The 11,641-nt window shown below is 44.3% G+C and overlaps 1 non-coding gene across 1 annotated transcript; it reads right to left on the reverse strand.

Moving 5' to 3' along the window:
- Window positions 1-9,648: 9,648 nt before the first annotated feature.
- Window positions 9,649-9,720, reverse strand: Trnaq-uug (transfer RNA glutamine (anticodon UUG)). The gene has a single exon. It is a non-coding gene; the product is annotated as a tRNA-Gln (tRNA).
- Between the last annotated feature and the right edge of the window lie 1,921 nt (window positions 9,721-11,641).

Below are 11,641 nucleotides of genomic sequence, written 5' to 3' on the forward strand. Positions count from 1 at the left end.
CGCCTAGTGCGTTGGGGGTGTTTGCAAACTATTTGCCATATTCTCTTGTACCAAAAGTGATATCATTACTTAAAATTCCAAGAAAGTAACCTCATGATGTATACCGTTTAGTTAATATGCTGATTTGGTGTTAACTACATTATCCTGGGCCCTCAGCTTAAGAGTAATGGAATTGTTCAATACACGCTAAAAAAGATGATGTCCGCGACCTCTCTGCAACCTCAGTAAAAGAAAAAAAGGAATCACAGTAAAACAGTAAAATGTATCATAAGACCAATGGACATTTACCGTCCACATTACGGATACCTTCCGGTGCCTCAGGAGGATTCTATTACTGCAACATACAGCTGCCACCTCCGAGGCTTGCATATATGAAATATTGCCGTTATACTCTCGAGAATTGATGGACGTAATCCAGGCTGCCATGTCACCTAAAAAGAGTAATCGAAACACTGCCCCTAATATAGGCGCTGCGAAACCGCCACCATAAACGGTTCGGCCATAAAACAGATTCTTCCTGGCCTCCTCCCATCCTGCGGCGTCTGCGGGGCAGCCCTTGCAGAAATCCCTGCCAGCACGCGCTGCACGTCCAGCCAGCCGCGTCACTGGGTAAGGCTGAGAAAATGCCAGATATTTAGTACTCAATAGTCTAGGCATGTATTTCGGTACTTTGCAGTCTGTCATCAATAGAAAATCCCTTTACGCTGTTTTCGCAAGATGTACGTGGGAGGGAGCCGTAGTCTGGTTGCCTTCTAGGAATGTACGCTAACGGAATGTTAACACGGTGCTGCACAACGCGCTTTATAGCGCCAGCCAGTGAGGTTGGCTGAGCATTTCCGCGACGTGTGTATGTAACTAACTTTATTTGTTTATCATATGAGGACAGGAGAAACACTAAATAATTATTTACAACAAAGACCCTACCGGAAAAAAATTAGAACACCCATTTAGAGATTTCCAATTCGCTCAAGATTTATTGTTGCGACAGTCGATATGGAATACATGAGATGGCTACATTTACAGATCAATACCGAAGTCGGTTCTGACATACCGGATATCGACCGTTGCTGAAGCAAGCGTATTAGTAACATCTGTAGCCTCCACAATTATTGAATTATATGAAAAAAAACGTAAATTAGTTACAAACTACGCCGTGCACACACTTTATTCAGCATGTAAACGTCACTGCAGATATCCGTATTAAGGTTACGACATGTTCGATATGCCTGCCATCATTAGCGATGATGTGGCGCTGACGAATAGCGAAATTCTGCATGACCCGCTGAAGTGTCGGAACGTCGACGCTGTGGATGATCTCCTGAATGGCTGTTTTCAGCTCAGCAATGGTTTTGTGGTTATTGCTGTACACCTTGTCTTTACTATAGACCCATAAAAAGGAGTCGCATGTGTTCAGATCCGGAGAATATGGCGGCGAATCGAGGCCCATGTCAGTGGCCTCTGGGTACCCCAGAGCCAGAATGCGGTCCCCAAAGTGCTCCAGGACATCAAAGACTCTCCTGCTTCGATTGGGTCGAGCTCCGTCTTGTATGAACAACATCTTATCGAAATCAGGGTCACTTTGGATAACGACGATGAAATCACCTTCCAAAACCTTCACGTACCGTTCGGTACTCACCGTGCCATCAAGGAATATCGTACCGATCATTCCGTGACTGAAAACTGCACACCACGCAGTCATGCTTTGAGGGTGAAGAGACACGTCGATTGCGAAATGCGGATTCTCAGTCGCCCGAATGCGCCAGTTTTGTTTACTGACGAACCCATCCAAATGAAAGTGAGCTTCGTCGTAAAACCAAACCATATTCACATCAAAGTCCTTTCCATCAGTTATATTGGCGAACCACAGCCGCTATTCCACGGCCCTGGGGCTTAATCTACATCTACATCTACATCTATACTCCGCGAGCCACCTTACGGTGTGTGGCGGAGGGTACTTATTGTACCACTATCTGATCCCCCCTTCCCTGTTCCATTCACGAATTGTGCGTGGGAAGAACGACTGCTTGTAAGTCTCCGTATTTGCTCTAATTTCTCGGATCTTTTCGTTGTGATCATTACGCGAGATATATGTGGGCGGTAGTAATATGTTGCCCATCTCTTCCCGGAATGTGCTCTCTCGTAATTTCGATAATAAACCTCTCCGTATTGCGTAACGCCTTTCTTGAAGTGTTCGCCACTGGAGCATGTTCAGCATCTCCGTAACGCTCTCGCGCTGACTAAATGTCCCCATGACGAATCGCGCTGCTTTTCGCTGGATCATGTCTATCTCTTCTATTAATCCAACCTGGTAAGGGTCCCATACTGATGAGCAATACTCAAGAATCGGACGAACAAGCGTTTTGTAAGCTACTTCTTTCGTCGATGAGTCACATTTTCTTAGAATTCTTCCTATGAATCTCAACCTGGCGCCTGCTTTTCCCACTATTTGTTTTATGTGATCATTCCACTTCAGATCGCTCCGGATAGTAACTCCTAAGTATTTTACGGTCGTTACCGCTTCCAATGATTTACCACCTATGGCATAATCGTACTGGGATGGATTTCTGCCCCTATGTATGCGCATTATATTACATTTATCTACGTTTAGGGAAAGCTGCCAGCTGTCGCACCATGCATTAATCCTCTGCAGGTCCTCCTGGAGTACGTACGAGTCTTCTGATGTTGCTACTTTCTTGTAGACAACCGTGTCATCTGCAAATAGCCTCACGGAGCTACCGATGTTGTCAACTAAGTCATTTATGTATATTGTAAACAATAAAGGTCCTATCACGCTTCCCTGCGGTACTCCCGAAATTACCTCTACATCTGCAGATTTTGAACCGTTAAGAATGACATGTTGTGTTCTTTCTTCTAGGAAATCCTGAATCCAATCACAAACCTGGTCCGATATTCCGTAAGCTCGTATTTTTTTCACTAAACGTAAGTGCGGAACCGTATCAAATGCCTTCCTGAAGTCCAGGAATACGGCATCAATCTGCTCGCCAGTGTCTACGGCACTGTGAATTTCTTGGGCAAATAGGGCGAGCTGAGTTTCACATGATCTCTGTTTGCGGAATCCATGTTGGTTATGATGAAGGAGATTTGTATTATCTAAGAACGTCATAATACGAGAACACAAAACATGTTCCATTATTCTACAACAGATTGACGTAAGCGAAATAGGCCTATAATTATTCGCATCTGATTTATGACCCTTCTTGAAAATGGGAACGACCTGCGCTTTCTTCCAGTCGCTAGGTACTTTACGTTCTTCCAGCGATCTACGATAAATTGCTGATAGAAAGGGGGCAAGTTCTTTAGCATAATCACTGTAGAATCTTAAGGGTATCTCGTCTGGTCCGGATGCTTTTCCGCTACTAAGTGATAGCAGTTGTTTTTCAATTCCGATATCGTTTATTTCAATATTTTCCATTTTGGTGTCCGTGCGACGGCTGAAGTCAGGGACCGTGTTACGATTTTCCGCAGTGAAACAGTTTCGGAACACTGAATTCAGTATTTCTGCCTTCCTTCGGTCGTCCTCTGTTTCGGTGCCATCGTGGTCAACGAGTGACTGAATAGGGGATTTAAATCCGCTTACCGATTTTACATATGACCAAAACTTTTTAGGGTTCTTGTTTAGCTTGTTTGCCAATGTTTTATGTTCGAATTCGTTGAATGCTTCTCTCATTGCTCTCTTTACGCTCTTTTTCGCTGCGTTCAGCTTTTCCTTATCAGCTATGATTCGACTACTCTTAAACCTATGATGAAGCTTTCTTTGTTTCCGTAGTACCTTTCGTACATGATTGTTATACCACGGTGGATCTTTCCCCTCGCTTTGGACCTTAGTCGGTACGAACTTATCTAAGGCGTACTGGACGATGTTTCTGAATTTTTTCAATTTTTGTTCCACATCCTCTTCCTCAGAAATGAACGTTTGATGGTGGTCACTCAGATATTCTGCGATTTGTGCCCTATCACTCTTGTTAAGCAAATATATTTTCCTTCCTTTCTTGGCATTTCTTATTACACTTGTAGTCATTGATCCAACCACTGACTTATGATCACTGATACCCTCTTCTACATTCACGGAGTCGAAAAGTTCTGGTCTATTTGTTGCTATGAGGTCTAAAACGTTAGCTTCACGAGTTGGTTCTCTAACTATCTGCTCGAAGTAATTCTCGGACAAGGCAGTCAGGATAATGTCACAAGAGTCTCTGTCCCTGGCTCCAGTTCTGATTGTGTGACTATCCCATTCTATACCTGGTAGATTGAAGTCTCCCCCTATTACAATAGTATGATCACGAAACTTCTTCACGACGTTCTGCAGGTTCTCTCTGAGGCGCTCAACTACTACGGTTGCTGATGCAGGTGGTCTATAGAAGCATCCGACTATCATATCTGACCCACCTTTGATACTTAACTTAACCCAGATTATTTCACATTCGCATTCGCTAATAACTTCACTGGATATTATTGAATTCTTTACTGCTATAAATACTCCTCCACCATTGGCGTTTATCCTATCCTTGCGGTATATATTCCATTCTGTGTCTAGGATTTCGTTACTGTTCACTTCCGGTTTTAACCAACTTTCCGTTCCTAATACTATATGCGCACTATTTCCTTCAATAAGAGATACTAATTCAGGAACCTTGCCCTGGATACTCCTGCAGTTTACCAATATTACGTTGACTTTTCCTGTTTTTGGTCTCTGAGGACGGACGTTCTTTATCAACGATGATAATGTCCTCTCTGGTAAGCCGTCAGGTATTTTATCGTTTCGCCCAAGGGGGGGTCCCTCTAACCTAAAAAACCCCCGTGTGCACGCCACACGTACTCTGCTACCCTAGTAGCTGCTTCCGGTGTGTAGTGCACGCCTGACCTGTCTAGGGGGGCCCTACAGTTCTCCACCCAATAACGGAGGTCGATGAATTTGCAACCATTATAGTCGCAGAGTCGTCTGAGCCTCTGGTTTAGACCCTCCACACGGCTCCAAACCAGAGGACCGCGATCGACTCTGGGCACTATGCTGCAGATATTAAGCTCAGCTTGCACTCCGCGTGCGATGCTGGTTGTCTTCACCAAATCAGCCAGCCGCCGGAAGGAACCAAGGATGGCCTCAGAACCCAAGCGGCAGGCGTCATTCGTTCCGACATGTGCTACTATCTGCAGCCGGTCACACCCAGTGCGTTCAATAGCTGCCGGAAGGGCCTCCTCCACATTACGGACGAGACCCCCCGGCAAGCACACCGAGTGCACACTGGCATTCTTCCCCGACCTACCCGCTATTTTCCTGAGGGGCTCCATAACCCGCCTAACGTTGGAGCTCCCTATAACTAATAGGCCCGCCCTCTGTGACTGTCGGGACCTTGCCGGAGAATCGGCCACTGGCCCAACAGGCGAGGCATCCTGTGGTGGCTCGGAAACGATGTCATCACCACTAGGAAGCACCCCGTACCTGTTGGAAAGGGGTAAGGCAGCTGCCACGCGGCCAGATCCCACCTTCGCCTTTCGGCCAGGCACGCGCGAGCCCACCACTGTCCGCCATTCACCCTGGAGTGATGGCTGGCCGGTAAGATGCTCACTGCCGGAAGACGCAGCGACATCAGGGGTTCCATGTGATTCCAAGGCCACCGAAGTAGGCATAGGTCTCACCACAGTTGCCCCAACGCCACTACGAGCCGACGCCTGCGCCTCAAGCTCGATGAGCCTAACAGACAAAGCCTCCACCTGCCCCCGAAGAGTGGCCAATTCTCCTTGCGTCCGCTCACAACAACCACAGTCCCTACACATGACTATGTTTACCCTACTCTATACGGTGACAAATTCCCAAGATAATCTTCTGATGAGCTACTCTGATAATCAAGAAACACTCACTGAAATACGAGACGCGAAAACTACGCTAGGTTTTCCCAGAAAAACTATTTAAAAGCTAAGCGCAGCAAATAAGTACAAAAACGCTTTATACAAACAGTACTCGCTGCTGCTGGTGCTCTCGCTCTGGCTGTCACAAGACAACTGCTGATTCAAGTGACTAGTGGCTAACGGCCGCGAAACAAACAAAAGACGGTTTTAGGGCGCTTTCTGTTCTAAACGATCAAGAAAACACTAAGAAATCTAACACGAAAACTACGTAAAGTTTTATCAAGAACTGTTAGTTACTATGCAGAGCAGATAAACACAAATAGAATCCCTTCCTTAGTGGAAGGTCGTAAACAAAATGCAAAATAAACGCTTTATACAAACAGTACTCGCTGCTGCTGGTGCTCTCGCTCTGGCTGATGAGTTTGAGTTTTGTATAGGAAGAGATGCAGGTCTGCAACAACAGTTTGTCGCAGTGTCGCCCCAGTTGATTGCCACCTGTTGTGCAGCTCGTCTGGTCGATTTCCTGGAGCTGGTTTGAAACATAACGCGTTTCTTCTCGATGTTTCCAGGCGTTTTCAGCCTTTTTGGGCGTTCGACTGCAACGGTCGCAGGTTCGAATCCTGCCTCGCGCATGGATGTGTGTGATGTCCTTAGGTTAGTTAGGTTTAAGTAGTTGTAAGTTCTAGGCGACTGATGACCTTAGCAGTTAAGTCCCATAGTGCTCAGAGCCATTTGAACCCTTTTTAGGCGACCGCCATTGCTAACACGGTTATCACGAGCACTACCCGTTCTCTCAAACTTGCGAATCAAATTCTTGATTATAGCACACTTCGACCGGTTGTCTTTAGTTTGAACTCGGTCGCAAACTTTATTTTGAGCAGCAGTTGGGCTGTTATTGCTCGCATATTAGGCCTTCACAAGCGCTATACCTTCATGCACCCTGTTCCGCCACATTTTCACGTGCAAATGGTCGACAAAAAGAAGTCGCGTGCGCATGCGCATACTAATTCCCGTGATGCCCCGCGGCCAACCGTAAAGCTTGAACGTCCTAACACAAACCTTTTAGAAGTTATGGCTATTTTATTTCATATAGTTCGATAACTGTCACCTTGTATATTTTCTTATAGAAATATTTCATGACATTACTCTGTTATCCATTTATTGTTGTCATATCTTTACTGTTTCTCACTTCTTCCTGAAGCTAACTATTACTTGGATGAAGTCTGAAGCCGGCCGCGGTGGTCTAGCGGTTCTAGGCGCTCAGTCCGGAACCGCGCGACTGCTACGGTCGCAGGTTCGAATCCTGCCTCGGGCATGGATGTGTGTGGTGTCCTCAGGTTAGTTACGTGTAATTAGTTCTAAGTTCTAGGCGACTGATGACCTCAGTCCGGAACCGCGCGACTGCTACGGTCGCAGGTTCGAATCCTGCCTCGGGCATGGATGTGTGTGGTGTCCTCAGGTTAGTTACGTGTAATTAGTTCTAAGTTCTAGGCGACTGATGACCTCAGATGTTAACTCGCATAGTGCTCAGAGCCATTTTTGTTATCACCAGGTATGAGCCTTTGCGTCAAATTACTGTTCAGCCTAACAGCAACTGCTTTCATTCATTTAAGATTTTTTATAAAAATTAACATTTATCGTGTCGTAACGTAAATCATTATGAAGATATGTTTTGTGATAACGCAGTTTCATAACAAAAAACATTTAAGTATTTCTCATTTTGGTTGTTGCAATCATTTAAGTGTTTGTAAGCAATTTTTCAGTCATTCTAAGGGGACATCAATTAATTACGTGAGCTCAGAACGAGGAGGTGGAGGGAGGGTTCTAGCAAAATCTCACCAAATCTCATAAAGGTTGACGTGGGGCGGGGGGGGGGGAAGTAAATCTCACTTTCTCACTTTAACTTTTTGATTAATAAAATATACATTACTATACTGGAAAACGTTTTGTTTTGTATAATTAATCCAGAGTATAGACAATATTAAAGTGCTCGCCAATCTTTAAAGCCTAATGCTTTACACGTGTGCATGCCTGGGATTCGCTGCTTTGAAATACGAGTAAGTGCCTCGCCGATCGAGAGCACTGAGTGTCAGCCATTATATTCTGAACGCGTATAAAGCCAATGTTACTGTGTTCACCATGAACTTCTATCACAATCGTAACTTCTATAATGCGTATGTTAAGTGGCATGCTGGCAGTGCAGACACAAGAGCGAGCATGAAGTTAATCGTCTGTGGAAGAAACTATGCTGTTCACCGATAAGAATTCTCTTAGCGATCGTTTAAATCAAGAGACTGAAAGCCACGTAATCATACCGTTGAAAGGAAGGTACAAACAACGTTGTCTTTCATCTTTAAGGTAATAGTAGGTAAAGGTTCAATATCACCTAATGTACACGACATAGAAATAAAAGGGCAGTTTCTAAGGATCCGTCAAAACAATTAATACAAGTTCTATGGAGCCATTTTGTCCTTTTGTCTCTATCAGTCTGTCTCTCCGAGTACGACTCAGCGTTGCCCTGCGTAAAATAAGGTGTTTTTAGTTACGTGTCGAAACACTGATTAATACACTTCATAAATAAAAGATGGGTTTTAATTACAATGTTTTAATAGCTGCTCACAAAATCATTTATCCGTGTATTTACCCCACTACGGGGTAAATCTCACGTGAGGGGAGTGGGGGTAGGGTCGTCCCACCAGATCGCACCAAATCTCACCGAGGGGTGAGAGGGCTCCAAATTTTAAAGAAAACGCATCGCGTAATTAATGGACGTTCCATAAACATTGTGGCCGTGTCACAGTTTTGCTGTACGGTAACAGCGATCCGGACTCCTGATCTCTGCACCGCTGCCAACTATGTTCATAGTGCGAGAAGGAGCTTCCTCTCTACGCTACCCCTTGCAAAAAGACAACATGGAAAATTTTACCTTCAGGAGGAGGATCCATTGGACATAACGTTGATTAAAGGCCTCCTCCTTTCTTCTCTGTGCGTTAAGATGTTTAGATATTCGAGTACACGTTGCTCCTGCTTCCTTTCTAATGCCGTCCACCCTTCTTCGATTAAATCATCGTCTAAATCTTCTCTCATCTCTGGGATTCCAGCAAATAATTTCGATTCAAGCTTACATTCAGTAGAATTCCGTAAATCGTCATGAAAGATGCCTCCACTTGCCCAAGAGTGATTACTTTTCTGTCTTATGAACAGATATTCTGGTTACTCGTTTGGTGTGGAGAATAACTGAGCAGGTATTACGCGAGGAACGAAGGATTAAACTATCGACTGAAGAGATGTTGGGTAGAACACCTGCAGCGTAAGTCAGCTAGTAGACATAGTGCACATTTTAGTGTACAGACCAGTTATAATATCGAGGCGCGGTAAAGAATGTGCTTCATTCTTTCGCTAGCTGTGTATTGCAGACTTTAGGAACCATCAAAACGTGAGTGTAATCCTTGTGGTCACTCTGTTAAAGAATTTCAACTCAAATGCTCCTCACCCTGTTTCTTCCCATCCTACTGATTCAAATTTATTAAAGTTTTCAGGCAGCCGATCAACGACATAGTTGGTACAAAAGTTCAGATACTGTAATATGTCGTCATGTTATGTTCCTCTTTTTCCACACGTGGCTTACCAGCTGTTCACAGTTTGCTTTAAACATCATACTGTATCGGACCTTTTCATTCAAGTCGCAAACGATATTCAATACTATTCGTTTAATTTACCTTGAAGAATACATGAATGGCACTATGAAAGCACCCTGCTGCTACAACTCTCTCTTAAAATTTTAGGTCCCACCGAGATTTGAACTCGGATCGCTGGATTCAAAGTCCAGAGTGCTAACCATTACACCATGGGACCTTGACAGCATCTGTAGCCCGGCTTTGGATACTGATAGTGCCGTTACGATGTTGCAAGAGGCTCTTGCGTCACACCAGCTGCTTGCGTGTTCCTCTCAGCGTTTCACTTCCGAAGCGCTGTCCCTCTCTCTGAAGACAACCGTATTTCTCTCCCGAACTTCTCGTGACTTTTATTAATCCGGGAGAATAAGCTGCTTTATTTAGAATTAACACTTCTTTTCATTGCATAAATATTGGAATGGCTTTAAATATCACGACGAAGCGTCATCTTAATATCAGAGAATGCTTTGAAGTTTCAATCGTAGTGGAGCTAATCCGATTATTTTAATTGCTCGCAAGTGCTGCGGTACATTTCGATATTACCCTTATTAATAAAAAAGTATCAACTTAAGTTTAGTACTTTACCAGATTGTATTGAGCCAGCGTGACGTCCTGGACTCGTGGCTTCCATGCTGTGTACCTGAGATAGCAGGCACCGGATGTTGTGTGACGCATGAGCTCAGCGACTATGACATCAATTCGGAAGAGACATACTACTTCACAAAGCAGTAAATTACGGGAAGCCCATAAATGAAATCCACTGTCTTACTCCATGCTATTTGGAAGCTGCTTTAAAGCAGAGCATCGTAACGTTGGTCACTGTGCAACACGATGAAGTGGTACACAATATCTGGTATCTCAGAATACTGGCGAACCACTTCGGCGGTTGAGACAACCCTTCCAAGCATGTCTACCCATGTCCTGCATGAAGTATGATAAAGACTCTTCTCCACAGCCACTGATATCTGTTGTAACAAAAATATACGCGGTTTCCGTGGGGAGTTGTTCCATTACTCCAGCAATGATTTTTGTACATTCCGTGACCTGGTTTCGTACACTAGAAATTACGGTCGTCACGACACGTAATTGCCGATACAAGAAGAATAACACGTCTAACGCGTCATCAGGAAAATTATCACTTACCAATAGACTGGAAACCATGTATTCCCTACAAATATCTCTCTGCAAACTTCAGGGAACTGCAACACTGTGAGATACATTATTTTTTTGTAAAATGTCAAATAGTGTTATTTGGGAAATCTCATGACTGATAAAATAAATCTTTCTCTTTTGTTTACCCAGACTAAGACCACAATTTCTAATCACAATCCGACTGTAAGCTACAGTCATCGGCACGTCTGTAAACAAGAAAAACTAAAACGAGAAAAACGAACAAACAAGCGATATTGTAAAAGAAGAGATTAAAAAGATCCCGCCAATGCTGCAGCATAAAAAAGCTCGTGGGCATACATTGCCATACAGTTTAAGGTAACGTCTAAAACGGCCCATTACATGAGTGAGAACTATGATGTTCGTCTCGATAAATAAACGAAATACTGTCTCTTTACTGACGGAGACTTTATATATATCGTGTACTCTTGATTGCCCCTGATTTATAAACTGAAGCAGCAAAGAAACTGGTACAGGCATGCGTATTCAACTACAGAGATATGTAAACAGGCAGAATACAGCGTAGCGGTCGGCAACGCATATATAAGACAACATGTACCTGACGCAGTTGTTACATCGGTTACTGCTGACACAATGGCAGGTTATCAAGATTTAAGTGAGTTTGGACGTGGTGTTATAGTCGGGGCCGGCCGAAGTGGCCGTGCGGTTAAAGGCGCTGCAGTCTGGAACCGCAAGACCGCTACGGTCGCAGGTTCGAATCCTGCCTCGGGCATGGATGTTTGTGATGTCCTTAGGTTAGTTAGGTTTAACTAGTTCTAAGTTCTAGGGGACTAATGACCTCAGCAGTTGAGTCCCATAGTGCTCAGAGCCATTTGAACCACTTTTTTTTTTATAGTCGGCGCACGAGCGATGGGACACACCATCTCCGATCTAGCGTAGAAGTGAGATTTTCCCATACGACCATTTCACGA

Source organism: Schistocerca serialis, chromosome 2 (assembly GCF_023864345.2).
Source record: "Schistocerca serialis cubense isolate TAMUIC-IGC-003099 chromosome 2, iqSchSeri2.2, whole genome shotgun sequence".
Taxonomy (NCBI): domain Eukaryota; kingdom Metazoa; phylum Arthropoda; class Insecta; order Orthoptera; family Acrididae; genus Schistocerca; species Schistocerca serialis.